The 26,732-nt window shown below is 43.6% G+C and overlaps 1 protein-coding gene and 2 long non-coding RNA genes across 4 annotated transcripts in view; 2 read left to right on the top strand and 1 right to left on the bottom strand.

The window, feature by feature from the left end:
* Window positions 1-26,732, top strand: part of LOC121164484 (MRN complex-interacting protein-like) — an 813,414-nt gene that overhangs the window by 746,898 nt on the left and 39,784 nt on the right. The gene's annotated exons all lie outside the window — the stretch shown is intronic.
* LOC121164542 overlaps window positions 418-26,732 on the bottom strand; it is a 104,736-nt gene continuing 78,421 nt past the window's right edge. The window contains exons 4-5 of one of the 2 annotated variants that reach the window (XR_005885121.1): window positions 3,329-3,522; window positions 418-468 (exon numbers count right to left, since the gene is read on the bottom strand). This is a non-coding gene — a long non-coding RNA (uncharacterized LOC121164542). Of the gene's footprint in view, window positions 469-3,328; window positions 3,523-4,162; window positions 4,197-26,732 lie in introns of those variants that run through there. The other variant, XR_005885122.1, reaches the window with a different exon arrangement.
* Window positions 19,094-26,732, top strand: part of LOC121164547 — a 46,046-nt gene continuing 38,407 nt past the window's right edge. The window contains exons 1-2 of the long non-coding RNA XR_005885124.1: window positions 19,094-19,215; window positions 21,076-21,201. This is a non-coding gene — a long non-coding RNA (uncharacterized LOC121164547). The remainder of the gene's footprint in view (window positions 19,216-21,075; window positions 21,202-26,732) is intronic.

Here is a 26,732-nt window from a genome sequence, read left to right as displayed (position 1 = left end):
AAACTGTCAGTTGACCATCATCAATATTTACATCCGACAGATTTCTGTAAGTGGAGCTAACCACCAATGATCTAAATTCACTCTTCTTTTTTTTTTAAAGATTTATTTTTATTATTTTTTCATTGGAAAGGCGGATATACAGAGAGGAGGGACAGAGAGGAAGATCTTCCATCCGATGATTCACTCCCCAAGTGAGCACAACGGGCCGATACTATGCCGATCCGAAGCCAGGAGCCTCTTCTGGGTCTCCCCACGCGGGTGCAGGTTCCCAAAGCTTTGGGCCGTCCTCGACTGCTTTCCCAGGCCACAGGCAGGGAGCTGGAAGGGAAGCGGGGCTGCCAGGATTAGAACCGGTGCCCATATGGGATCCCGGGCGTGCGAGGACCTTTAACCACTTGCGCCACTGCGCCGGGCCCTAAATTCACTCTTCTTGAAGTTCATCACCATCTTCTGAAGCTCATCATCGTTCTTAAATGGAGTCAAAAGGGATGGAAAAGGAGAAATAAAATTACTGTTATTTAGGAATTTACAGCAAAAACTTAGAATGTCTGAGGAGACGCAAGTTTGCTTTTGGTATCTGTACTTTGTATTTGGAACCAAATCATACCTACCCGAAATTCCCAAAATTAGTACTTCAAATGTTTTATAACTTTGGAAACATTTAAACACATCTGCTTCTAATAGACTAAAAATTTTACGAGATTTTAAATTTAGTATCCTATCCTAATAAATAAACAGCTCACCTTCGTGCATATGTTCTCAATACAAAACCTCAGCACTGTCTGCTTCTCATTAGAACGGCTCACACAGATGATTACATATTCTACATGTTCCACAGGTCATCTACCATACTTAGGCATTCATGGATTCTCAGCACTTTTTTATTTTTAATTTCCTTAAGGCATCAAAAAAATCAATCTTTGTTTTCAGACGTTACCTCATTCACTCACAAGCCATTTCTTTTTCCAGATGAAGAGTTCTAAAATCAGCCTCAGGATTCCTTCAGACATCCTTCACTTGCTAACAGTGACCTCTGATTCATGACATTTGCTATTAGCTACCTAGTCAGTCACACAGCACCACTGTTGCAGCTGCTCCTGAAGCTGCTAAACTGGAAACAATAACAGGGGAAAGTGCTAACAGGTCTAAATTACAGGCAGTCAGGAAGGAAAGGAAAACCAGAACAGACAGCAAGCAGGGGTTCCTGAGACAGACAGAGCACTGTCAGGGACTCTCTCTAAAAAGCAGTAGCCTAATACCTGCACAGTTCACAAATATCTTACATCTCCCCCCTGCCCTCCAGGTTCCACCCTCCAACTGGAGCAGCAGGGACGCAAATTGGCACTCATATGGGATGCTGACACCACAGCCTAGTACATCACGGTAACGGCCCCTGAAATTTATTTTCTATTTAGCAAACCCACATGAGGAAAAAGAAAAGCAATGGCCATCGTCAGAAGGACTCTGGGAACAGGACAACTGAATCTCTAAGAGAGCTGGTGATGAATTTCTCGGGCATATCTGCACTCAAGGTCCCAACTATGTATCTTCTTAGGTGAGTATAAATTTATTCAACAGACTAGCAAACCTGGTATTTCCATTGTGAGAAGTTGGTGTGATGGAGGGGGTGAATAATTCACTAGAGAGAGTGAGCAGAGCTAGGGTAACTGAACTCACCCTGCAAGGAGGCAGGAGACAGGCAGGTCCCCACGGAGTGGCTGACAACTGTGGCCACACAGAAAGTGACCTGAGGGGTGCACCTGCAGTGCAGTCCCTTATTCCTTATGCTGACTGCCACCACATGCTTGGAAGGGAGCAGTGGGTGGAACAGCCTCAGGCTGTCTGTTCCAATATTGACCAATTAAAGAAGCATACTTGTAGCTACAATTGGATCCTCAGCTGGGATGAGCTTTCTCTGGTCCACCACATTTTTGTGGTAGGTGATTAGCGATTTTGCCCTGTGCTGGGGAATCTATATCCTCCGTCATCCTAGAGGACTCCACCGAGTGCTCCAGGAACACCCTCCACAATTTCACAAATCCTTTTAAGCTTCAATAACACTGAGACTGTGGATCCAGTGGCACGGTGGCTAGGTCTGAGCTGCTTCACTTCCAATCCAGCTCCCTGCTGATGTGCCTATGAATGCAGGGGAGGATGGCCCCAGTGCTTGAGCGTTTGTACCCACGGGGAAGAAGCTCCAGGCTCCTGCTTTTGGATCAGTCCAGCTGCAGTCACTGCAGCCACGTGGGAAGATCTCTTTCTGTCTCCCCCTTTTCCCTTCTATGACTCAACCTTTCATATAAACAAATCTTAAAATAAAAATAATAATATTGCTAAAATTGTTAACCAATAAAAAGCTGATGGCAGAATGGCTGAAATCCTAGACTGAACGTATATACTGACACTACCCCACTACAAATCCTAAGTATCTGACCTTTATTTTATTTTTTTGCTTTCTCAAAATCACATTATAGAGGAAGAAAATTTTTATATGAATTTTAATATGGAATTATCATGAAAGGGCAAGCACATTTCAGGTGTAAGCAACTTCAGAAAGAAATTATCTTTGAATTTTAACCTTCTCAACTGTATCATATTCAGCAAAAAAGCTTAATATGACTGCATTGATTCAGAAAACCTAAGCCCACAAATTCTATTAAGTAAAAAAAAGGGGGAGGGCAGAAAATATTCTAATAAAAATGTTCCTAGCACACCAAGTCACAATCAATCTTCAAGTAAACCACATGGCATAACTATCACAATAATTTTTGTAAGTAGGCTGCGTCTTCAAAAGTTCATGGAGGTCCCGGCGGCATGGCCTGGCTGCTAAGGTCCTCGCCTTGAATGCGCAGGGATCATATATGGGCGCTGGTTCTAATCCCGGCAGCTCCACTTCCCTTCCAGCTCCCTGCTTTTGCCCTGGGAAGGCAGTCGAGGATGACTCAAAATCTTTGGAATTCTGCACCCATGTGGAATACCTGGAAGAAGCTCCTAGATCCTGGCTTCACATCGGCATTGCATCGGTCTTTGTGCTCACTTGGGGAGTGAATCATGGGACGGAAGATCTTCCTCTCTGTCTCTCCTCCCCTCTGTATATCTGACTTTCCCATAAAAAAAAAAAAGTCACGGAAACTGGGTATTAGGAAAGCACTATATGTGAATTTAAAAATATTTTTCCCCCAATGAATGTCTTTTAAGGTCATTTTCCCCAAAATTTCTGAGTTAGTAGTTTTCTAAGCTAGTAGTTTTACATTACTAAATGAAGCATAATCAAAATGTCACATAAAACTTCCCATTTGCATTTTAATTTAAAATAATAGTGCTGTACCTCTGAAGCATCTCCATAATTGAGTGAATCCATTTTTTCTGAGAGTCAGGAATTACCATTTGTGTACTGGTTATTGCAATATCAATAACACACGTTCCAGGAGCTGAAAAGAAGCTATCCTCTTCTTCATTTTCTTCTGTTATCAACTTAGCTTCTCCACCTCCAAAGACAACTGCTGAACTTAGTTTCTTATACTAAAAATGGAAAGAAACATGTTTTGTCAGCCAAAGTGCCCCAAGATAACTTTTACTATGTAAAAATTGAATTTGGAAAATAAAACAGAATTGGAAATTAAAAAGAATTGGTTCTACTCCTAGAATAGATCATTTGAGGTTTCATTTTGGGCAGAATCCTTACTCAGAAGTTCTCCATGCAGCCCTGGAACCATTACCTTGTCCACAGTAACATCATCGTCATCATCAGACTTACTCTGTCGGCTTACCCGCATGACTTTCTGCAGTAACAAAGTTAGGACCCTTGTTTGGCACAGAGAAGACACTCTATGGATGCTTACTGACTGAATAAGCCAGGACAAAGTTTCCTGTCCTCTGCGTTTACATATTTATATAAACCAGCTCAGTTACCAGGTATTAAGAAATATAATTATATACATGATCACCTGGCAGACGTTGGTGCCTGCACTTCACAATTCTGTACAAAAATTCTCAAATCAAATACCTTATCAGTGTGAGAACAATAGCACGTGTTGATTTATGGTCTTCTTTAGGAAAGTATAATTTCTAACATTACCTGTTTGGCATTTAAAAATACAAATGTTTTTCCTTTGAAGATCTCTTTTCTTTCCTGCCGCCTTAACAGATCAATATTACTATTTCCAATGGCTGGTTCATCAATAGGTGGGTAAAAACTGTAAAAGTTTGTAAAGCATATTGTAGTTACAGACTACTCTGCATGCTATTAAATTTATAAATTTCTGATACCAGAAAAGCATAATTTCCATAAAATCACAACAAGTTCTTTTTAAAGTAAGATTTTTTTTTTAAGTTGGTACAAAATATCCAAAAACCATCCATGTGCCTTTTCAGGAACTATAGTGAGAGGTACTGCACAGCACAGCAGGACTGGCTTTCAGTTCCTCAGAATAACCAAGGTAGACAATCATAATCAGACACATGGGAAACACACATGACTCAAACAGTTAATGTGAATTGCAAAAGGGTGGAGAGAAAAGATCAAATTCTATCAGTAGCTCGTGTTTACTGGGGAGCCACTCTGTGTTACTAAGGCTCACATTTAGTTCTGTGAACACTACCGTAATATTGTTTCAGAGCATTTTAGAAAAGTTCACAATAGTTTAAAACTTTCTCTAAAGAGTAAAGAACCTATTTTTCTGCTCTTTAATAACATGCTATAATATTTTTTAAACGTCTGGGGAAATGAGAAGAAAGCAAGGAGGAAGTAAAACTGAACAGATAATTCTCAAAATTTCATTAGGCCATTCTTTGAATTCCCTAAGAGATTTTGTTACAGTTGATGCAGCTTGTCTCTTTAGCTCCCGGTAAAACATTTAGCCCAACATAAGGATGACTACAGGGAACAAGACAGGAAGAGGCAATTCACAACATGGACAGTCAATAAATATTTAAGGGTTAACTCTCTTCAGAGAGCAACATCAAACAGGACAATATTGCAATCTTAATGGTGATCAAAGGAGGTAGAACTGATTTCCCTGCTTCCTCCTTCCAGCTGCCATCTCGCTCCGCCTCCATTTCTCCTTGGCCACACAGAATATGACACATCTCCTAAAGTAAAGCTGAGTCTTGACAGAAAAGTGGAAAATTTATGATAACTTGAAGAATAGTAGCATTTACTCCAATCCATCACAACAAATGCTCTAAGTGTATCCTGCAATGATTTCTGCAAGCCAAAATCTTGGGGGACTGGGTTATCCAGAAGATCACCACAGATTTCACTGACAATATAAAATTCAAGCTACCATGTTAACGCTCATGTTTCTAAGTAACTCTTAAGTTACACAGTTCACTTTTAGCAGTTTATTGCACCTAAGAAAAGAGTTAACTGTAGTTTAGTTCAAAGAATTTAACATTCTCTTTACACTGATCTAGGTTTGTAAAAATATGCAGAGTTTACCTTCAGCTTTTCCTAGCAACACTACGAGAGTACTAACTATTTCTGAGTCTAGAATATTTGGCTCTTCCACTAAGTATGATAAGGGCAGAATTTTAAAACTTAAAAAAAAAAAGAGAGAAGGAAAGAGAGAGCAGAGCCAGAGCGTTACACTTGGCCTGATTGCAGAAAATGCTAAGAGCCATAAATAAAATAATCATGCTGTCTTAGTAACTGGCACACATTATCCACATATTTATGAAAGACAATCAAGAAATACTTTTTAGCATTTACTTTATATACTTGTATATAATTGTTTATCTCATCTTCAATAAATTTCATTTAACCCACAATAATTCATTTTACTCCTATCTTGTAAGTTTTTTCAAATACAGCATTTCTCCAAACACACTGAATACAGTGAAATCAATATCCCCAGCAACAACTACTCCCCCAGGACCTGCACAGCTCCCTGTTTCATCAGTGTGCTGGGAACATGTTCCTGCTTTCTCGAACCACTTACTACACTGCTTCTTTACATGATCTCTCAAAGCTTAGCCCACGGGGCAGCTACAACTTGCAGGTGTGCGGCACAATGCTTTGCCTTGGATTTTAACTGATTATATATGCTGTTCTCTACTAGTACAGACTTCCTAAATGTTCATGTACTGACTGTTTCAGATTGGTGTGTTTATTAGGCCTAAAATCTGACGGCAAGCTAGTGAGGTCAAACTTGTTCCAGTTTCACACTTGCAGGCAATAGACAGACTGCTGGCTCAGAGACAAAGCAGGCAGCATAAGCATCACTGTTTGTAGGTCACGTCCCTGATCGAGGACCGTGGCAGGATAGACTGTATCTTGTGTGGACTGTGCTACCAGGGAGAGAACACTGACCTTGGGCCTGCCCGTTTCATAACAAGCAGCCAAAAAGCCTGTTGTTTGAGAACAGGCTTGTGTAAAAGGCCTTCAGAATGCTGCATTTTTTTTTTTTTTAGAGATAACCATTATAATCTTTTTATTTTATTTTATTTATTTTTTTAATTTTGACAATCTTACCATATTTAATTGGGGTAAAAAAAAAAGGTTCAAGGCCTAAAGGGGGATATAGAGGAAGAAACCCCACCCAGTTTCCCACCCACCCTAAGTCCCGGATGTGGGGCATGCTCCGAGATACTCGATCGAGTGGTTCCAATAGTTCACCATTCATGGGTCGCTGCCAGTCTCACCACTCCAAGCACCTTGTGGTCATTGAAGAGTCCACTGATTGATAGTCCCTTCTAGAGTCTCCATTTGCCCAGTTTTTTGCTGCCAACAGATAGCTGAGGTTGTTGCTTGACTTGTTCTGTCTTTCCTTGGTTAGGACTCTGAGTCCGGTGTCTCGACTGGGGAGATCCTCAAAGAAATTTTGAGGTATTCCCAGTCCAGATTCCTGCGTGTTCTAGTAAGCATAGGGCCCGGCACAGTCCATTGCCCTGATCAGCTGGTGGTTGCAGTTGCTGGGTTGGTTCTGTCTCCACCCGTGTCCTCTTGTAGTCTGGCCTGGTTCCGCCCTGGACATACTTGGCCCTCGCACGTACCAGTAGGAGCTGCAGCCCAGTCAGGGCGGCTCACAGTAACCCCAATCAGGCCCACCCCCTACCCTGTCTTGCCAATATGTATGGCATACTAGTCCAGTCTGTCCCAAATACTCTTCTGTTCATATACTTGCCAACGGGTGTTGCAACCTACTTCCATCCAACCATCTCATCCAACGGGCCCTAACAGATGTTGTTGGGTGTCTGTCTAGCCACCCCAGCCCCTGACCTAGTTCACATGCCCTCCCGTGGAAGGTGATGACCCAAGAGGGAGGAGCCCACTATTTCCCTCCCAGGTTGCTCCCATTCCAGTTGTACCCTCTCCAGTTGGCCCTGTGATTCAACTCGACATGTCTAACCCTTTGTATCAGCTTCCACCAGCTGATGCTATGACCAAGTCCCAACAACCCTCACCTACTCTGATTGTAGCTTGCACCAATGGGAATAGTCAGCCCAGCCTGGCTTTCACCCAATCTGGTCCACATGAGGTGCGCAGGTGCTGTGTCCCTGCCTGGTCTGGTCTACCCCCTACCCAGCTCACGCTCCTCAGTGTAAGTTGCTGTTCAGCTAGGGAACCACTCCTTATTCCCCTGTCAGCTCTGCTTCCTCCCTTCCTGGTTCTCACGTGTGCTGGTTGGGTGCTGCGGCTGCATCCGGCTCAGGCTACCTCACCTTGACATTCCAAATTGTGTGCTGCTCTTGTCACGACCGGACCTGGTTCGACCCACACTCTGTTCTGGCGTTCGGATTTACCAGTGGATGACACGAGCAGACTCAGCCTTGTCCGCCCCAACCCATGCCAAATGCATGCCAGTGGGACACTTTCCATGACCTCTTGGCTGTTACCTTCCATGTTTCTTGCGCTGACCTGCGGGGTCTGTGTCCTGCCAGAGGAGTTGCCCGGGCTCCTCCATCAGAAACCCTCCATGTGCCAGGTTTCGTGCATACCAGTGGGTCCATGTGCCAGTTCGCCTCCTGTCCTAGCAGGAACAGTGGCCTTTCCTAACTGGCCATCATCCCATTCTGGTTCTTGCTGTAGGGTGTTTCAGCCCAGCCACAGTTGTCCACACCCCCATATAGCTCGTATATGGCTCAGTTGGGGTTGGGACCTAGCCTAGTCTGTCCCACGTCTATCCTTGTACTCCAAAGCGCCAGAAGGTGTTGCGGTCTGGCCCGGCCCGGTATGTCTTTTTCCAGTCCACACTTGTGCCAAGGGAGATGACGACTGTATCCAGACCCGACCGCAGCCCCATCCACCTGTCACGACCCCTGCCTTAGACACCGTGGCTCAACTCTGTGCTTAATGTGGACCAGTTGGAGCCAAAACCAAGCTGGGCATGTCCTGAGCCAGAGTGCTGCATTTTTGGCACACCCCACAAGCTGTGTAAGAATACAGGGTACTCACAAAGGATTGGTCTCCCCGCAGCATCTTACTAAGTAACAGAAAGAGCAATCCACAGTAACAGAGATGCTAAAAATTCAAATAAAGGCAGCTTCCTCTTTCCTAGAGTAGTGTCTTCACACAGAGACAACATTTTATGAACTTCTTCTGGAACACATTGTATCAAAATTAAACAAATTTTTAATGAAGCCTTCTAAAACTCATTTTATCTACACTGGTACTTTCATGACAATTCAGGAAAATGAACTATTACAGATCATGTCAGGTATATGAAGTAGTAACTCTGGAGTACTCTGTAGGAAACAGTGAAAAAAGCATACATCGCAGCACTGAACATGACTTTGTTAAAAATTTTATGTTCATTACACACAAGAGTAGTGATCACCTGTTTCAGAAATAAAGGTGTTTATGTAATAAAAAAAAAAAAAAAACACAATGGGCAGGCTCAGTGGCATAGCTAGCCAGTCCTCTACCTGCAGTGCTAGCACCTTATACAGGCACTGGTTCAAGTCCTGGTTGCTCCACCTTGTGATCCAGCACCCTAGTTATGACCTGGGAAAGCAATAGAGAATGGCCCGAGGCCTTGGGACCCTGAACCCATATGGATGACCTGAAAGAACTTTATGGCTCCTAGCTTCGGACTGGCCCAGCTTTGGCTGGCACAGAAACATGAGGAGTGATCCAGTGGCTAGAAAATTTCTCTGTGTGTGTGTGTGCGTGTGTGTTTGTGTGTGTAACTCTTTCACATACACACACACACACACACACACAAACAAAACAAAAGCAAAGATACTAAGTATTGGGATCATTGAGATGGTTAACAGGCTAATCATTGGTCTACAAGTGCCAGCATCCCATACAGGCACTGGCTCATGATCTGATTGCTCCACTTCCCTGCCCGTGGCCAGGGAAGGCAGCAGAGGATAGTCCAAAGCTTTAGCACCCTGTATCTGCATGAGAGACCTAGATGAAGCTCCTGGCCCCTGGCTTTGCAGCAGCTCACCTCCAAACATTCCACCCAGGGGATGGAAGAACTTTCTCTCTGTGTCTCTCCTCTTTGTAAATCTGTCTTTCAAATCAATCTTCAGGGTTTGGCCTAGTGGCTAAAGTCCTCACTTTGAACGTGCTGGGATCCCATATGGGTGCCGGTTCTAATTCCGGCAGCTCCACTTTCCATCCAGCTCCTTGCCTGTGGCCTGGGAGCCTGTACCCATGTGGGAGACTTGGAGGAAGTTCCTGGCTCCTGGCTCCGGATCAGCACAGCACCGGCAATTGCGCTCACTTGAGGAGTGAATCATCGGACGGAAGATCTTCCTCTCTGTCTCTCCTCCTCTCTGTACATCTGACTATGTAATAAAAATAAAATAAATAAAATATAAAATAAATTTTAAAAATAAATCTTCAAAAAAACTGCCTGCCCTTCTTCCTTCCTTCCTTCCTCCTTTCCCTCCCTCCCTCCTTTTTCTTTCTCTCTCTCTCTTTCCCTCCAAGCCTACCAGCATTGGATACTCTTTAGCCAGATCTTCAGATACCCACAAGGTAACATGGCCAGTGTTTTTAGGTTGTTGCACTACTTCAGCGTGCATGCATTTCCCTGGCTCCTCTTGTGGCCACTGTGGAGGGAGTAAGCACCACATTGGGCTGCCAGGGCAGAAGATGAAAGGCCATGCAGATGGGGTTAGGAGGAAAGCAAAGTGCAAGCTACAAAGGAGACTCAGCATCTCAGACAATGTCCACAGAGGCCTGTTGACACTTGTTCTCCAAGTCTCTATCCTTTGCCTACTTCTGCAATCCCCCTGGTGACCATGTCCACACTCAGAACCTCAAAGGATACATGTTAGGCTGAAGGTGACGTCAGAAGAGGATCTGGCGGCCTGGCGCAATGGCTCAGTGGTTAAATCCTTGTTTTGAATGCACAGGGATCTCATATGGGTGACAGTTTGGATCCTGGCTGTTCCACATCCCATCCAGCTCCCTGCATGTGGCCTGGAAAAGCCTTGGAGGATTGCCCAACATCTTAGGACCTGCACCCACATTGGAGACTTGAAAGAAGCTTCTGGCTCCTGGCTTCAGAACGACTCAACTCTAACCACTGTGGTCACGTGGGAATTGGACCAGTGGAATGAAGATCTGTCTCTCTGTTCTCTCTAAATCTGCCTTTCCAATAAAATAAATAAATTTTTGCAAGTGAAGAAAACAAAAAACAAAAAACAAAAAGCAAAGCTACTACCTAGTAACTTCATTCCCATCGTGATGTAGCATAACACATAACCACGATTATGGTGATGCTGATATTAACAAACCTATACCTGTCAGTCCTATAAAAACACAGCACATACATATGTATACAATAAGACATGCTTATGAACATGAACCACTATCTTGCTGCTCTAAAAATAAAATGAGTGGGACCGGCACAATGGCTCAGAGGTTAAATCCTTGTCTTGTAAGCACTGGTATCCCACATGGGTGCTGATTTGTGTTCCAGCTGTTCCACTTCCCATCCAGCTCCCTGCTTGTGGCCTGGGAAATCAGCAGAGGATGGCCCAAAGCCTTTGCATCCAGCACCCATGTGGGAGACCCAGAAGAAGCTCCTGGCTCCTGGTTTCAGATCAGCTCAGCTTTGGCTGTTGTAGCCATTTCAGAAGTGAACCAGTAGATGGAAGATCTTTGTCTCTGTCTCTCCCTTTCTCCATAAATCTGATCAGTCTTTTCAATAAAAATAAATCCTTAAAAAATAAAATAAAATTAGTAACACTACAATATGCTGATAAAAATACTTTGGAAATTCTTAACTTGCTTAACACCCTTAAACTTAATGCCATTTTAAATAATCAGTCATTCTATAGAAACAAAATAAGCTTGTAATCGTACAATCTGGCCACACTGATGGCTTTTGGGCAGCAGGTTAGGGGTCTAGCAGGTTCCAGGCAATCACACCGATGGCAGGAAATGTGGGGTGATCCACACCAACAGCCTTTGGTGTCACCAAGAACCCCAGGCTTTCGGGACTGGTTGGTCCCAGACAAGGCAGAATCCACAATCTCAGGGAGCACAGAGTGGGCTGTGTGTCCTAGTGCTGAAACACACAGTGCATGCTGTGCTGCCTGCCCTGAATCCAGTGCAGAGGAGGGGAGCATGTCCAGGTGCACTCGAATGAGTCAGCCTGCTCCTACAAACCAGCTCAGGTCCTCAGATGCCACCTCAAAGGCAAAAAAGGCCAGAAACTTCTCAGAGTTACTGACAGTAATCTATGGACACAACCAACAGAATCAGCTAAGTTTCCTATGGCTCCTGAGATGTAGCCATTAGGTGAGATGCAGAGAGCTTTCTGAACCCAGGACATGAAGACCTTCACACCTAATCAGTAAGAAGCAGCTACAGAAGATGAGACAAATGTATATCCTCCAGCAGCCCTTAAGAAAAGGGGTTGGAAATCTCTTAGTGGGAGAGTGAAACAGGACACATAAGTAGCAAGCTTAGCATCATCAACTGGAAGCCAAAGCTCCCCTACCTTATGCAATGTGGTCTATCTACTTGTCAATCAGATGGCCCCTTCCCCAGGAGGCAGTCCCCTCACCTGGGACTTGGGGTGGTATCAGGTACCACCCCTCTTTCCAGACTCACAAGAAGTCAGCCAATGGCAAGTGGCACTCTCTCTTCCTCACCCAAGATAACAAGATTAAAGCAGAAAATCTCTTTCCTGCCTTTCCTCTCTCTGTCCACTCTAGCCCTAAGTGTGTGTCTGTGGTGTCCTCATCTTCTAAGTAAACTGTATATATATACACACACATATATACATATATATATACATGTATGTGTATATACATACTTATATATGTGTATATATATGTACATACACACACACACAATTTTATCACATACCCTATAACTCACAGACTTGTATATTTTGAGTAAACAAGCTCTTCTACATAACTGGCTAAAGACATTTACCATGTTGTAACGCTCAGCATTTTGAGTATACAATCTGGAATAAATAATAACATATACTTTCCTTTGTAACCCTAATTCTTACTGCTTTAAATCATCACTAATAATATCCATAAAGAGATCTCCAAGTCTAGTTAGTGGCTCACAAATCGGGCACAATGCCAACAAAGTAAAACAAAATTCTTACGAATCATCCACATTTGGTTGCAATTATCAAAAATCAACATTTCTTTTAACAAGCAAGTAGGATGAGAGCAAGCCATGTGCTCAGGTTTTATAGATGGAATTACTAATCTAGAGCTACTAAGCTGTGTCAGTGCTGATCTCATTTTAAGTGAGGTAACAAAAGCAGTGCCCAGTTTGTCAACATTTACGTGCAAATATGTGGTTCTCAAAGAAGGTTGCTGCACCCCCACTTTCAAAGGTACCTCACCCATGACCCCGACACTGGCACGTGAGCAATGCTGACCTATTTACCATCCTTCAACCGTTTTTTGTTATATATTAGTGGTTAACATCTGTTTCACAGAACTATAGACCAGACTAGGCAGGGCTACAGCACCTGTGCACCTCCTGTGGACCAGATCAGGGAAAAACCAGGCTAGGCTGATTATTTCTACTGGTGCAATCTACAGTTAGAGTGGGTGAGGGTTGTTGGGGCTTAGCCACAACATCAGCTGACAGAAACTGGCACTAGGGGCTAGTTCTGTCAAGTTAAACTGCAGAACCACCTGGAGAGTGCATAATCTGAGAATGGGAGTGGCCTGGGAGGGAAATAGTGGGCTCCTCTTTCTTGGGTTACCACCCCCAACAGGAGGGCACAAAAAACTAGGACAGGGGCTGGGATGGCTAGACAGACATGACACACCCAACAACATCCATGAAAGCTGGATAGTTGAGCTGGTTAGATGGAACAAGGTTTCAATACGCATTGACATGTACGAGAGCAGAAGGGGATCTGGGACAGACTAGACTAGTCTGCCACACATACTGGCAAACCAGGGTAGGGGGTGGGCCTGGTTGGGGTTATTGTGGGTCGCTCTGGCTAGGCTGCAGCTCCCACTGGTTTATGTGAGGGTCAAGTATGTGCTGGGCAGAACCGGGCTGGACTGCAAATACCCCTTGGTTCCAGTGGAAGACAGGGATGGAAACAAAACCAACCCAGCCACTGCAACCACCAGCTGATTGGGGCGATGGACTGTGCTGGGCCCTGTGCTTACTAGTACATACAAGAATTTGGTCTGGGAATACCTCAGACAAAGTTTCTTTGGGGATCTCCCCAATCGAGCTTTTGGACTCAGACGCTAACCATCGAATGACAGAGGACAGAGCGGGTTAATCGACCACCTCAGGTGTATGTTGGCAATGAGAATACTGGGCAAACAGAGACTATATGATGGACTATGTCGATCAGTGGAATCCCCAACGACTGCATCGTGCTTGGAGTGGTGAGAGTGGCAGCAATTCAGAACTGTTGAACTATCAGAACGACTTGAGCAAGACCCTCGTATCATGCCGCACATCTGGGACCTTTGGTGGGTGGGAGACTGGGTGGGGCTTCTCCCTTAAAATCTCCTTTTACATCAGATATATTAAGGAAACAATATGGAACTGATTGTCTTACCCAACTTCCTGCAGTGCTTGAACATTTTACCTTAATTATGTCAAGATTGTCAAAAATAATAAAAAAAAAAAGCAAAAGAAAAAAAAGACTAAGTGAGAAAAAAAAGAATCTTTCATTACGTACTAACAGAAAGATTTTCATTAACATGGAACACATACACACAAAAACAACATGGAACACAGCAACTATCACATCTAGCATTAAAGAGAGTTAACCGAAAGTCAATGCACTCATCTTTTCTGTCATATGTTAATTAGAAACACATAACGTACCTTTCTATGTGTGGAGGTTGTTTCTCGGACTGAACTGCTTGGAGAAATTCAGTAAAATACTCTGGCTTTACAATGGGGCATCCACAAATGAGTGCACAAATCATGTAAAAGGAAGAAAGCACAGGTGAATATATATATAGTCATTATGATACCTTCTTCTAAAGAAAAACTCTGCTATAAACTACAAAGATGCCTTTCTAATAATTGCTTCCTTTCCTTTTCCCAAGTTCACAAATGAAGTCACAATCTGTAAAACAGAAGTTCATATTTGGTCAGTTTTATATCACAAAGCAGAACTATTCAATTATCAGAAGCCATGACACGGTAGTCCTTTTGGATAGGCAGAATAACAGAAAGACTTTAAAAATGCATTCCAACTTAAAAAAAAGTTAGAAGAAATCTAACCCATCCTGCAGAGGCAATACACATTAAGAAATAAATGGAAATTTCTTTGGAGCCTTACTGCTTTCAGAAGGAGTAAGAGTATAGAATAAAGCCTCTTCAACACAGTAAGTCAAGGAGCAACTGGTTAGGCTCAGTGGAAGCTGATGCACACATAAAGAGAGAACAAAACTGTGAACTAACGTGAATCAAGCTATCAGCCTCAAGTAACACACATCCACAAACTCAGAAAGGACTAGAAAATACTACTGTGGGCAATTAAAAGAAGAAAGAGCTGGCATATTCTAGGAAATAATCCAACTACACAGTTTATACATATGTTTTCAATAATGCAGGCGTTAGGAGCGACCAGATTGAGGGTATCTCTAAAGACTGGAATCTGACAGATCCCAACTTCCTATGTGAATGAGATCATCCAAATGCAACATAGAGTATTTAAGTTCAATCAACACAGGACTGAATAAAACTCCAACACATGCGATTCCAGGCAAAGCACGTAATTGCTCCAAGCTTCAATTTGCTCTTCAAAATATAAAAGCTGAACTAAACACTCCTCAGGTTTCCCTCTGGTTCTAACATTCAATAATCTAAACAAAACAAAACAAAACTAAGGGAAAACCTATAAGCCTAAATATACTTTGGGAAAGAGGACCAACAAATAATATAATGACCAGGGTTTATTTTGATTTTTTTTTTTTCAGTATGTGATCAGAAACACCAAAGAAGAAACGCTGCACACTCCATGGTGGTGTCTCTAATGGTGGTCATTAGCATGTCAGGTACTAGAAGTGTCCAGCTCTGAGGACTTGGCAAAATCTCCTAAGACAATCAAAGCATCTTTGACCTTATTTCAGGCCTTCTAAACCCATGTATCATTACCTATTCCATTTAAGTAACTTAATATCTTTAGGGGGATTATGCTGAGCTAACATTGAAACATCAGGTCCCCAGACATATGAATGCATACAAATGTTTTATGAATCTATTACCTGTGAGTTTATCAACATGAATATTTTTTAAATAAGTCATGTTGCAGAAGCTATAAAATCAATGTCCTAAATTTTCCAAGATGGAACTATCTTTGTTCAGGGGTACCTTTCCCATGGTACATGTTTAACTTCAGGTTCAATCTGGGCAACAAGCCTTTCTCTTTGACAGCTACTTCATACACATATATGTACACACATAAGAGCCATTTATGTATAAATTAGAATATAACACTAATATTTAATTAATTATAACAAAAGGCTTTTGCATCTTCAAACACAGGAACCAAAGTATTTGTTGCTTTTCAGCCTAAAACAATCCCACATATCTTTGGCACCACCAGCCTGTTTAATGAATCGCCTCTCGATGCCATTCTTCAATTACCTTTGGATATATCAAATTGGATGAAGATGCAAAATCTGAAAATATACCAAAATACATCACTGCTTTAATGACTAGTCAGCATCTTTGGAAGGTACATATCTATACATCTCAGGGCTTTAAAGATACAGCAAAGAAATCTTTGTGTGATTACAGCTTAACTGAGGGAGCATGAGACCATGAGACAATGTCAGAGACTGGAGGAAGACAATCTGACAGAAGAGACACATGGTGCTAACTCTGTGCTGTGGTGAGTTCACTCAAGGTCCCAGAACTTGTTTTCATATGGGAACACAGTTCAACTTACTTCCATGGTGACTTTCACTGACATCATGACAAGGTGAGTACATTCTTTTGTCCAGCTGTTCACAGTGAGTCCTCCAAGTTGCAACACAGCTTGATTTAGAGCAGTTTTCCCAGACACATCTAAACAAGAAGAACAGGCAACCAAAGGTTCATACTCTACCCTGTGAATGACAATAAAGTTATGTTATCACAGTTACAAAGACTTTACAACTTTACAATACTTTACAACTTTAAGCTTACAACATATTATTCGTTTAATTTTGACACATTATAAATTTTTTAAAAAATTACACTGCATGATTTCAACTGATTGACTGATCATCTTCAATTCGTACAGCACAGTTTCTCCTTCCAACGACGTACTCAGTGCCAGTCAAAACTCTGTACGGTTCTAAGAGGAATCAAATAATGAGACACAAACACACATACATAAATGTGTACATTATGTAGGATAAAATTCATGATATTCCAAGAAAACATTTAGTTTGTTATTTAAATGTGAATCAGTTTTACCTATATTAAACTCACATTTTCTATTAAGCCCTTACTGAGGAATAACAAAAGATCACCTAAATTAATGCAAGGGCATTCCATGTATCTTAAGGAGGAACAACAGTGAAAGGAATGAATATTTTCCCAAATTATAAATCTACTGAAATCCTAAGTAAAGTTTCAATATGAACTTGACTGGAACTTCCATTCACCAGTTCACTCCCTAAATGGTCACAACACTGGAGCTGTGCCGATCCAAAGGCAGCAGCCAGGATTTCCTCCATGTCTCCCACGTGAGTGCAGGGTCCCAAGGCTTTAGGCCATACTTGACTGATTTCCCAGGCCACAAGCAGGGAGCTGGATGGGAAGTGGAGCTGCTGGAATAAGGACTCGTGCCCATATGGGATCCCAGTGCTAACAGTAGAGGATTAGCTAGTTGAGGCATCACACCAGCCCCTATTCTATTTTTTTTTTACTCACTTATTTGGGGACTGGAATACACATTCTGACTCATTGCCCAAACATCCAGGGTATCTGAGCCCAGGACTCAAGCTAGGTCTGCCCACAGGTGGCAGTAACTCAACTCTGAGCTGTGGCCAAGGGTGCACTTTAGCCAACAGCTGGAGACAGGCTGAACAGGACTCCCAGGCTAGCCCTGCTACACAGTGCCAAATGTCTGCACTTAGCAGTGCTATCCCCGTAACAGATGGCTAAGTCTCAGCCTGTCACCTACACAGACCAGGTCCTGCAGGGCAAATGCCTTCTCACTGCACACTCAAACCAGGCCAACAGTGAGCTGCAACTAACCAATCCCGCCATTTCTGGAAGTCACCTCCTACCGTCTGATGGACTGTTGGGTACTGCTCTCTCAACCTCCACTGGCTCGGGCCACACCTTGATTCATGAAGCCTTTCCTCAGGTATGCTGTGTCCAACTCAACTTGTCTCAGGTCTGTCTTCTTTCCACACATCCATAGGAACCCTGAGAACCACGAGACAAATTGAAATCTTTATGGTCTGGCCTTGCACTGGTGCAAGTTCATAGGGATGCCTGTATTGGTGTTTACAAAAGTCCTTCAGAGGCCAGATCATATTAATTCTGTTTGCAGTGCTGGCATCGCATGTGGGCACTGGTTCAACTCCAAGCTGCTCCACTTCCCAACCAGCTCCCTGCTTCTGGCTGGGAAAGCAGTGGAGCATGACCCAAGTTTCCTGCACCCCTATATACACATGGGAGACAAGACGAAGCTTCTGGCTCCCAGCTTTGCACTGGTCCAGCTCTGGCCATGGAGGCCATCCCGAGAATGGAAGACTTCTCTGTCTTTCCTGCTTTCACTCAAGTGAAATTAAGAAATCTTCTTTTTTTTATTTTAATCCTCTTACATAGCCAGTCAAGACTGCCTCTCTAGAGACCCTTTTTTTCCCAATCACAATTGAACACCCTGAGCACACAGGTAATCACGGCTTTCCTGGCTTACCCTTTCTTTTATCAGCCAATAAGGACCACAAACAGCAGGCAGGCAACTAGCAACTTCCACTAAGGAAGTGCAGACACACAAGAAAGGGGCGAAGTGAAGTGGCCTGGCTTTTGCTGCAGCTCCCCTGGGACACCAGCATCCCAGGTTTGTGCAGGGGGTCCAGCCCAGCACCGCCAAGGCGCACTCTGACAGACAGCAACTGAGGCCCTTGCATCCTGGGGTTCCTGGCTTGGGCCTGACCAGCCCCAGTGTTGGACACATCTAGGCCAGTGAACTCGGAGATGCAAGATTCTGGTCTTTTCAAAAAAAGTCTTGGCTGTCCCCTCTTGCTGACAGCACGGAAACGCGTCTGAAACAACAGACAGCTGCTCCGTGCACCGGTTTCTCCTCAGCCACCTCAGCCAGGGCTCAGGGAAGGGCCAGCCGCCCCACCGCCCATGCCCACTGCACAGCGCCGGGGTCCCACGGCCACTGCACAGCGCGGGACAGGGCCGGGCGTCCACCCGCCCAACCCCGGGGCCGAGGACAGCCGGCCTTCCCCGCCACGGCGCAGCCGGGACCACCACGCGCGTGCCCGACCCACGGTTTCCTTCCCGTTCCGCCGTGCGCCGGAAGGTAAGGGGAACGGACCGGAAGCGACCCTCCCCGACTTCCTTCCCCGCGTTGGCGATCCTCCGAACCCGGGCCCTCTGTCCCTTCCCTGTCCTTACCTCGGGCTGGGCCCGCGGCCGGGAGGAGCTTCCACATGGGCCCTGCTGCCGGCCGACGCGACCGGCGCCAGCCCGCCTGCCAGCCGCCCGAGCTGCGGGGCGAGCGCTCCCGGGCCGCGCGAGCCTCTGTGCTGCCGGCGGGATGCAGCGGGCGTGCGGCCAGGGCGCGGGGCCGCCACCTGCTGGGGAGCCAGGAACAGCGCTGTCTACAAGTTCACCAGGTACTTGTTGGCAAGAATTGCAGAGAGAGTCCACTAAGAAAAAGCTCTGAGAAAAACTTTGCAATGTTATTTGCTATACGTTTAATAAAATTAATGCAAAATCAATCAAGGAAAAGAAAAGATGTGTTTTGGCCAAGTATTTTTGGAGACCATTGGAATGTGATTCCAGTTGACTGCTGTCCAGTTTTGGTTTATGTCAACTCTTAAGAGTTAAGTCCAGCAGGAAATTGTCTCCTACTAGACAAAAATAATTGTGGTAAATAACTGACAAATTTGAAAAAAGGAAAAGAAACTGGATGCCTATATTGTTGTAGTGCCACTTTGGTAGAGTCTAACTTATGTGACTTGCCTGTCAGAAGCCTGTTCAGAAGGCATTTTTTGGTATTGCCTTTTGTGCATTTTATTATGAAAATGCTGCAGTCATATTTAGTGAAAAAAGATCTGAATTATTGCTTATAATAGAAATAAAAGCAAGCATTGGTTGCTTAAACTGGTTTCTCATGTCCAACCAGAGAAAGAGAACTTCAGTTAAGGTAAGATAAGTAAATGCACACACATGCACCATATATACTTTTTTGAGGGGAAGGGGTAGCTAAAAGGAAATCAATTGTATGTAATACTTTAATAAATTCCTAAAATATTTGACAACTGACATTTTCATTTTGGAAATTCAACTAAATCTAAAAGCATTGTAAAGTTACTATGGTTATAAAGGAATAAGAAATTGAAATGATCTCTGTTTTTTTTTATAACATGTAGAGCTGCTATTTTACTACTTGGGGAATGGGAAGTGAAAATTGGACCCTGGAGGGTTTCTACATGCTTTCATCACTTCTCTTTTAGAGAATATTAAAACATCCAGTGTTAACTGGAGTAAAACAATTACTAAGTACCATCAGCAAGGAAAGTCTTGAGTTTGTTAGCATTGTGACCTCCGGGAAGGAGAGATGTTGAGGGTGTTGAGAACAGTGCTTTTCCATGTGTCTGGTCTCTGACCCAAGTTATACGCACAAACAGAAGCTATGAGCTTTCAGGGCACACACTGCTTTAAATGTATAATGCAACTTGCTGCCAGAACCAGATGTGTTGAGGAAAGAAAACAAAACCACCTCCTTTCTGTAGCCATTAAACTCAAGTTTACTGTTCTAACAAGTTTGTATTTTATTTTGCATAGCCACACATCTGCTTATTTAAAAAAATACTTACACTTTGGTAGTAATGGTTCAGTACAAGCGAGTAATACAGCTTAATGTCTCTGTGTCCTAATTCTAAGTGTTCTTTTATTCCAGGTCTTATAGAGCAGATAAGACATCTATAAGTTCATTTTTTGAAATATATTGTAAAATAATAAAAAAGTAACATAATTTTAAAATAAAATTGCAGAGAGAGCTGCTGCCCTGTGGTTCCCGAAAGGCTCAAAGACCAGGGCTGGACCAGGCCCAAGTCAGGAACTTCATCAGGGTCTGCCTTGAGGGTGGTAGGGCCCAAGCACTGGGGCCGTCTTCCAGCTGCTTTGGAAAGATTTTTTTGTTTAATCAACAACATGAGGACGTTGTTGATTGATGCATTAAGATACCCCATGCATTTGGATTTCCTTAGTTGCAATGATTCATTTGTGTGGATCCCTAAGGAGAGTGTTAGCAGTGAGGATGATGGTTTCATGCCAACGTAACTCCTTGAGATTTTCTTTTTCAAATTCAAGTCAACTTACCCTAACTTCTCTATTTCATATTACGCTCTCATCTAATCATACATGAAGTATGGGTAGTCTGCCACTATGTCAACTTTTTCCTGTTTCAGGTTGGTTTAAGGTCTCCTAATGTATCATCATCTAACTGCAACTCTCATCTTTTCTTCAAGCCAGGACACCTCCGACTACTTGAGAACACACGTGTGATGGTGTAATTTCTGCTTTTCTGAAAGAACTCGGAGGAGACTTGATAGAGGAGCTTGGAGAACATCTCCGTCAGGACACAGTCCCTGCAGGTAAGCACAAGAACCAAGGCAGGGAGCAGCCCAGCCCAGGCCCAATTACAATACCCACCAGTATACCTGTGGTTCAGATATGGGGGCAGGCCAGGCTGGACCCGTTCTTGGCACCCACTGGCAGAGCTGAGAACCAGGGCAGGGTGCAGGACAGGCCTAGTCAGGCTGTAACAGCAGCCAGTTCACATTTAGGGTTGTGACTGAGGGCTGGCTAGGCTAGGCGAGGCTGCAGTACCCACCAGCATGAGCTGGAATTAGGCACACAACATGCCAGGCCAGGCTGCAGCATCAGCTGACGAATGCCAAGATTAGGCAGATCATGCCAGACCAGGCTGCAGCACCCGCCAGTGCATGTGAGACCAGGGAGAGGTGGGTTAGCGTGATAGGGTGGCAGCAGGGGTTCCTACTGGTGGGAGTGAGAACTGGGACTGAGGGCAGACCAGGCCAGACCAATACCCATAGGGCTGCATGTGAGCTGGGAAAGGCAGCAAGGCCGGGTGACTATAAACACTGTGCATGCATGAGCCAGAAGAAGTGCAGGCTGCCCGGGCTTTGCCACAGTGTCAGGGCTGGCAAATGCTGGGACTAGGGGCAACTCCTGTCAAGCTAGACTGCAGAACCACCAGGAGAGTGCAGGATCTCCCAGTAGGGAAACTGTGGGCTCCTCTCTAATGAGCTGTGACTCCCACAGGTAAGCATGAGAAGCAGGGCTGCAGGTGGGACTGTCTGGCCAAGCAGTGGCATCTACTGGGATGAGTGTGGGCTGATAACAGTGTTTGTTGGGTTGAACTAGGCTAAAAGGCCCATTGATGTATACAAGAGCTAAATGGGATGTGTGTCAGACAGGACCAGTCTGCTGCACATACTGAGAAGTACATTGATGGTGATTTTGGGGGGTCACTCTGACTAGGCTACAGTTCCTGCTGGTATGTTTGAGGATCAAATGTGTAGTGGGCTGGGTTGGGCTGGATGAAGCATCCATTCTTTAGTGTAAGGGATGGGCTTGACACAGAACTGACCCAGCACAGCCTGATGTGTTGTCAGACTAAGCCAGACCCTGTACTGGCAAGCACACACAGAGTCAGGTCTGGGTTCAGCAGAGATGAAGTCTCTGTGGGATTCACCCAACTGAACCACTGCACTCCGAATTCCAACCGTGTGTTGAATCCTAGGACCAGTGGACTGACTGTGGAGTGCAAGTATCAGAAGTGGGCCTCCACAATAGCTAAGGCAGAGCAGTGGATGGCATACCCAGGTGCATATGGAGGATATGCCAGTCCACTGGGAAGTGCAGTGGACATCTGCTACCACAGCAGAGGAAGGAGGGTAAAGCAAACTGTACAACTAGCCCAGCCAAGTGTTGACAGCATATATCTGGGCAAATGGAAACTCTAACGTGGACTGTGTCAGCCAATGGTCCTTGGATGGATTGTCTCATCCTTGAAGCAACAAAACTGACAGCATTTCAAAACTATTGAAACCACTTGAGCACAACCTTCAGAGCATGCTTCCCATTGGGAGCCTGGTATGATATTGGGTGGCCATTCCCCACCCCAGGTACTGAGGCAGTTGGAAGGCTGAGTGCAGCTTCTCTTCTCATCTCCTCCCTTGCTCCCAGATACAGGAGGAAGAAAAGGAAACTTGGAAACAATGATCTCACCCACTTTCCCCTAACCCTCAATCCTTCCCACCCCCAATCAACTCTGTAAACATCACCATATAAAAAAAAATGTGATTTAGGGAGCTAGCACTTAACATAGTGGCTAACATAGTGACCTCCTTCCAACATCAGAGTGCTTGCTTGCTGGCTTCATCTCTTGAGTCAGAATTGCTGCCAGTGCAGACGCTGGGACAGAGGGATGCTACTTAGGTTTTTCTTTCCTTCCATTCTTTCTTCGTTTCTCTCTCCTTCTTTCTTTCTTTCTTTCTTTGGCATTGTTTTCATTTTGTTGTTGGATATCTTCAGGTTTTTCTTTAGTGTTTTTTAAATTTTCATTGCTAATCTCTTTTAATCCTTACATTTGTGCCAGGGTGTATATGTATGTATTTTTTGTATGTATTTTTGAAAGAAATTATTTTACTTGGAAAGGCAGAGTTACATAGAGTTTCCATTCCAAATGGCTGCAGTGGCCAGAGCTGGGCCATTGTGAAGCTGGGAGCTAGGAACTCCTTCCTCGTCTCCCACATGGGTGCAGGTTCCCAAGGACTTGGGCCATTCTCCACTGCTTTCTCAGTCACTGGGTTGGGAAGTGAAGCAGCCAGGACATGAGCCAGTGCCCATATGGGATGCCAGTGCTGCAGCAGAGGATCAGCCTGCTTCACTGCTCCCGCCCCTGTGTGTATTTCTGTAGCTACTGTGACTGGGATTGTTCTCATCAAGTTCTTTCTCAGCCAAGAAAGAGCCTGTTGGCCTATCAAAATACTACTGGAGTAATTCAAAACAGTTTGACAAGAACTGGTATTAGCTGTTTCTTGGAGGTTTGGGAGAAGTCATTAGTGAAGGCATTTGGTCCTGAGCTATTGCATTACCAGTTATTTGTTCTAGTGTTCTATGTCTTTGTGACTCAACTTTGGTAAATTACATGTTCCTGTAGATTTATCAGTTTCTTTCAAATTTCCTGATTTGTGGGTATATGTTCTTAATAGTTCTGACTGATTCTATTTCTGTAGCAACCATTGTTTTCTCTTTTGTGTCTCATTCAAGTGACTTTTTAAAAAAAGATTAATTGTATGTATTTGAAATGAAGAGTGACAGAGAGAGTGGCCAAGATGAAGAGATCTTCCATCCCATCTACTTGTTAACTCTCCCAGTGGCTGTAAAAGCTGAGCCTGGCCAGACCTAAGACAGGAGCCAGTCTTTTTTAATGTCTTGAGATTTGTTTATTTTTCTACTGTATGATCAGTCCTGTTGTTCTATGTGCTGATGAAAAGGATGTGCATTCTACAAGTGTGAGGTGGGATAGTGTACAAGGATGTTGGGTCCAAATGGTCTATGTGTGTATTGTGTTTGTTATTTGTTCGTTGACTTTTTTGTCTTGTTGAATTGTTCATAGATGAAAGTGGAGTTTGAATTAGCCCATTATTATTACTGCTTAAGTCTCCTTTAGGATCTACTAAACTTGTGTTTATACAATGGTGCTCTTGCATTAGCTGTGTATGTATTTTCAATGGTCATATTGTCTGTTAAACTGATCTCTTTACCATTATGTAGGATCATGGTCTCTTTTAACAATTTTTGTCTTAAAGTTTATTTTATCTACTATAAGCCTGGTGAATCCCTGCTCACTTTCAATTTCCATTAACATGGAGTATCTTTTTTTTTTTTTTTAGGATGTATTTACTTTTGGGCAAGTCATGGTTTCAAAACAGCTAAATTCCTCACCTTTAACACGTATGGATCGCACATGGGCACCAGTTCTAATCCTGGCTGCTGCACTTCCCAACCAGCTCCCTTCTTGTGGCCTGGGAAAGCAGTTGAGGATGGCTCAACGCCTCTGGAACCTACACCCCCATCGGAGACCTGGAGGAAATTTCTGGCTCCTGGCTTCGAGTTGGCACAGCTACAGCCATTGTGATCACTTGGGCAGTGAATCATCGGACAGAAGATCTTCCTCTCTGCTTCTTCTCCTCTCTCTATATATGACTTTGCAATACAAATGAAGAAATCAAAACAAAAAAGATTTTTGCTTTTTATTGGAAAGTCAGATTTACAAAGAGAAGGAGAGACAAAGATCTTCCATCTGTTGGTTCACTCCCCAAGTGGCGACAGTTGGCCATCCTCAACTACAAGCCGCTTAATAGGAAGTGGAACACCCAGGATATGAACCAGCACCCATGTGGGATCCAGGTGCATGCAAAGTAAGGACTTTAGCTACTAGGCTACCATGCTGGGCTTATTAACTTTTCGCATTCTTTCACTTGCACTCTATTTTAACTGATGAAGTTTGTTTCTTGTAGGCAGCCTTTGCATATTACTGGGTCCTTTTATTATTTTTTAAAATTCATTCATCTAATCTGTGTTTCTCAGAATTGAGTCCATTTGCATCCAGTGTACAATTACTTGGTAATGAGTTGGTCCTGGTTTTTTTTTCTTAATTTCTTGTTTTTTCAAATGTTTGTTGTTTTCCTGTAGAAGTCACATTTTCACAATGAAAGTAGCCTGTTTGCTTTATTTTTTTTTTAAAGATTCATTTATTGGAAAGTCAGATATACAGAGAGGAGGAGAGACAGAGAGGAAGATCTTCTGTCTGATAATTCACTCCCCAAGTGAGCACAACGGCCAGTGCTATGCTGATCCAAAGCCAGGATCCAGGAACTTCTTCCGGGTATCCCACGTGGGTGCAGAGTCCCAAGTCTTGTGCTGTCCTCAATTGCTTTCCCAGGCCACAAGCAGGGAGCTGGTTGGAAAGTGGAGCTGCCAGGATTAGAACTGGCGCCCATATGGGATCCCAGCGTGTACAAGGTGAGGTCTTTAGCCACTAGGCCACACTGCTGGGCCCGTCTGTTTGCTTTTGTATACAATATTTCCTTAATTATCCTTTGTAATTCTGATTGGATAGTGATAAAAAAATCTTTATATTGTGTTTGTTTTATAAAGTATTTCACTTCATTCATGAAACAAAACTTCACTGGAAACGTATTTTTGGTTGATAGGTTTTAATTTTTTTAATTTCAAAACAGATTTTCTCTCCATTCTTTTCTGGTCTTTTAAGTTTTCTGTTGAGAACTCTGCTGTCAGTTTAATGAGTTCATTTAAAAATCACACAGTTTATAATTCCATGTGCTGTGCGTTTGAAAGTTTCACTATATCATAATAAGGGTTTTTTTTCTGTTCATGTTCCTTCGAGATTCTCTCAGCTTCATATATGTGGGTTTCCATATATTCCAAATTGAAGCTTTCCTCTGTTGTGTCATTGAATGGGTTCTTTCATTTTTAAAGATTTTATTTGTTGGTTTGAAAGGAAGAGACAGAGAGAGCTTCCACAAACTGGTTTGCTCCCCAAATTGCCACAATAAAAGCCAGAACCCAGAACTCCATCTAGATTTTCCACATAAGTGGAACGGAACTAAAAGTGGAGTAGTTAGGAGTTGAATCAGCTCCTGTATTGGATGTGTCACATGTAGCACACCAGCACCCGACTAGGTTTTCTGAGCCACTCTTTTTTTTTGTTTGGGGGAGACTTCCAAAATTTAAATATTGACTTGTGTAGAGTAGTTAAGAGATATCACGCACTGTTGCATTCCTTTTTACCAATATTTCAAAAGATACCTTCAAGTTCAGCTGTTCTTTCTTCTGCTTGATCTGAAGACTTTTTCACACTGTGTCGCCCCCTCTCATTTATTTTTCTTTAAAATTTATTTATTGTACTTGAAAAAGTTACACAGAGAGAGTGAGGTCGAAAGAGAGAGATGTCTCCTATAGGTTGATTCATTCTCCAAATGGCCACAATGGCAGAGCTCGGCTAGGCCAGAGCCAAGAGCAAGGAGTTTCCTTTGGATCTCCCAGGTCATCTTCCGTTGGTTTGCCAAGT

This window comes from Ochotona curzoniae, unplaced genomic scaffold (assembly GCF_017591425.1).
Source record: "Ochotona curzoniae isolate NIBS_2020 unplaced genomic scaffold, NIBS_Ocur_1.0 contig_1031, whole genome shotgun sequence".
Taxonomy (NCBI): domain Eukaryota; kingdom Metazoa; phylum Chordata; class Mammalia; order Lagomorpha; family Ochotonidae; genus Ochotona; species Ochotona curzoniae.
Note: the sequence above shows the minus strand (reverse complement) of the source record. Positions and strands in the feature narration are given on the sequence as shown.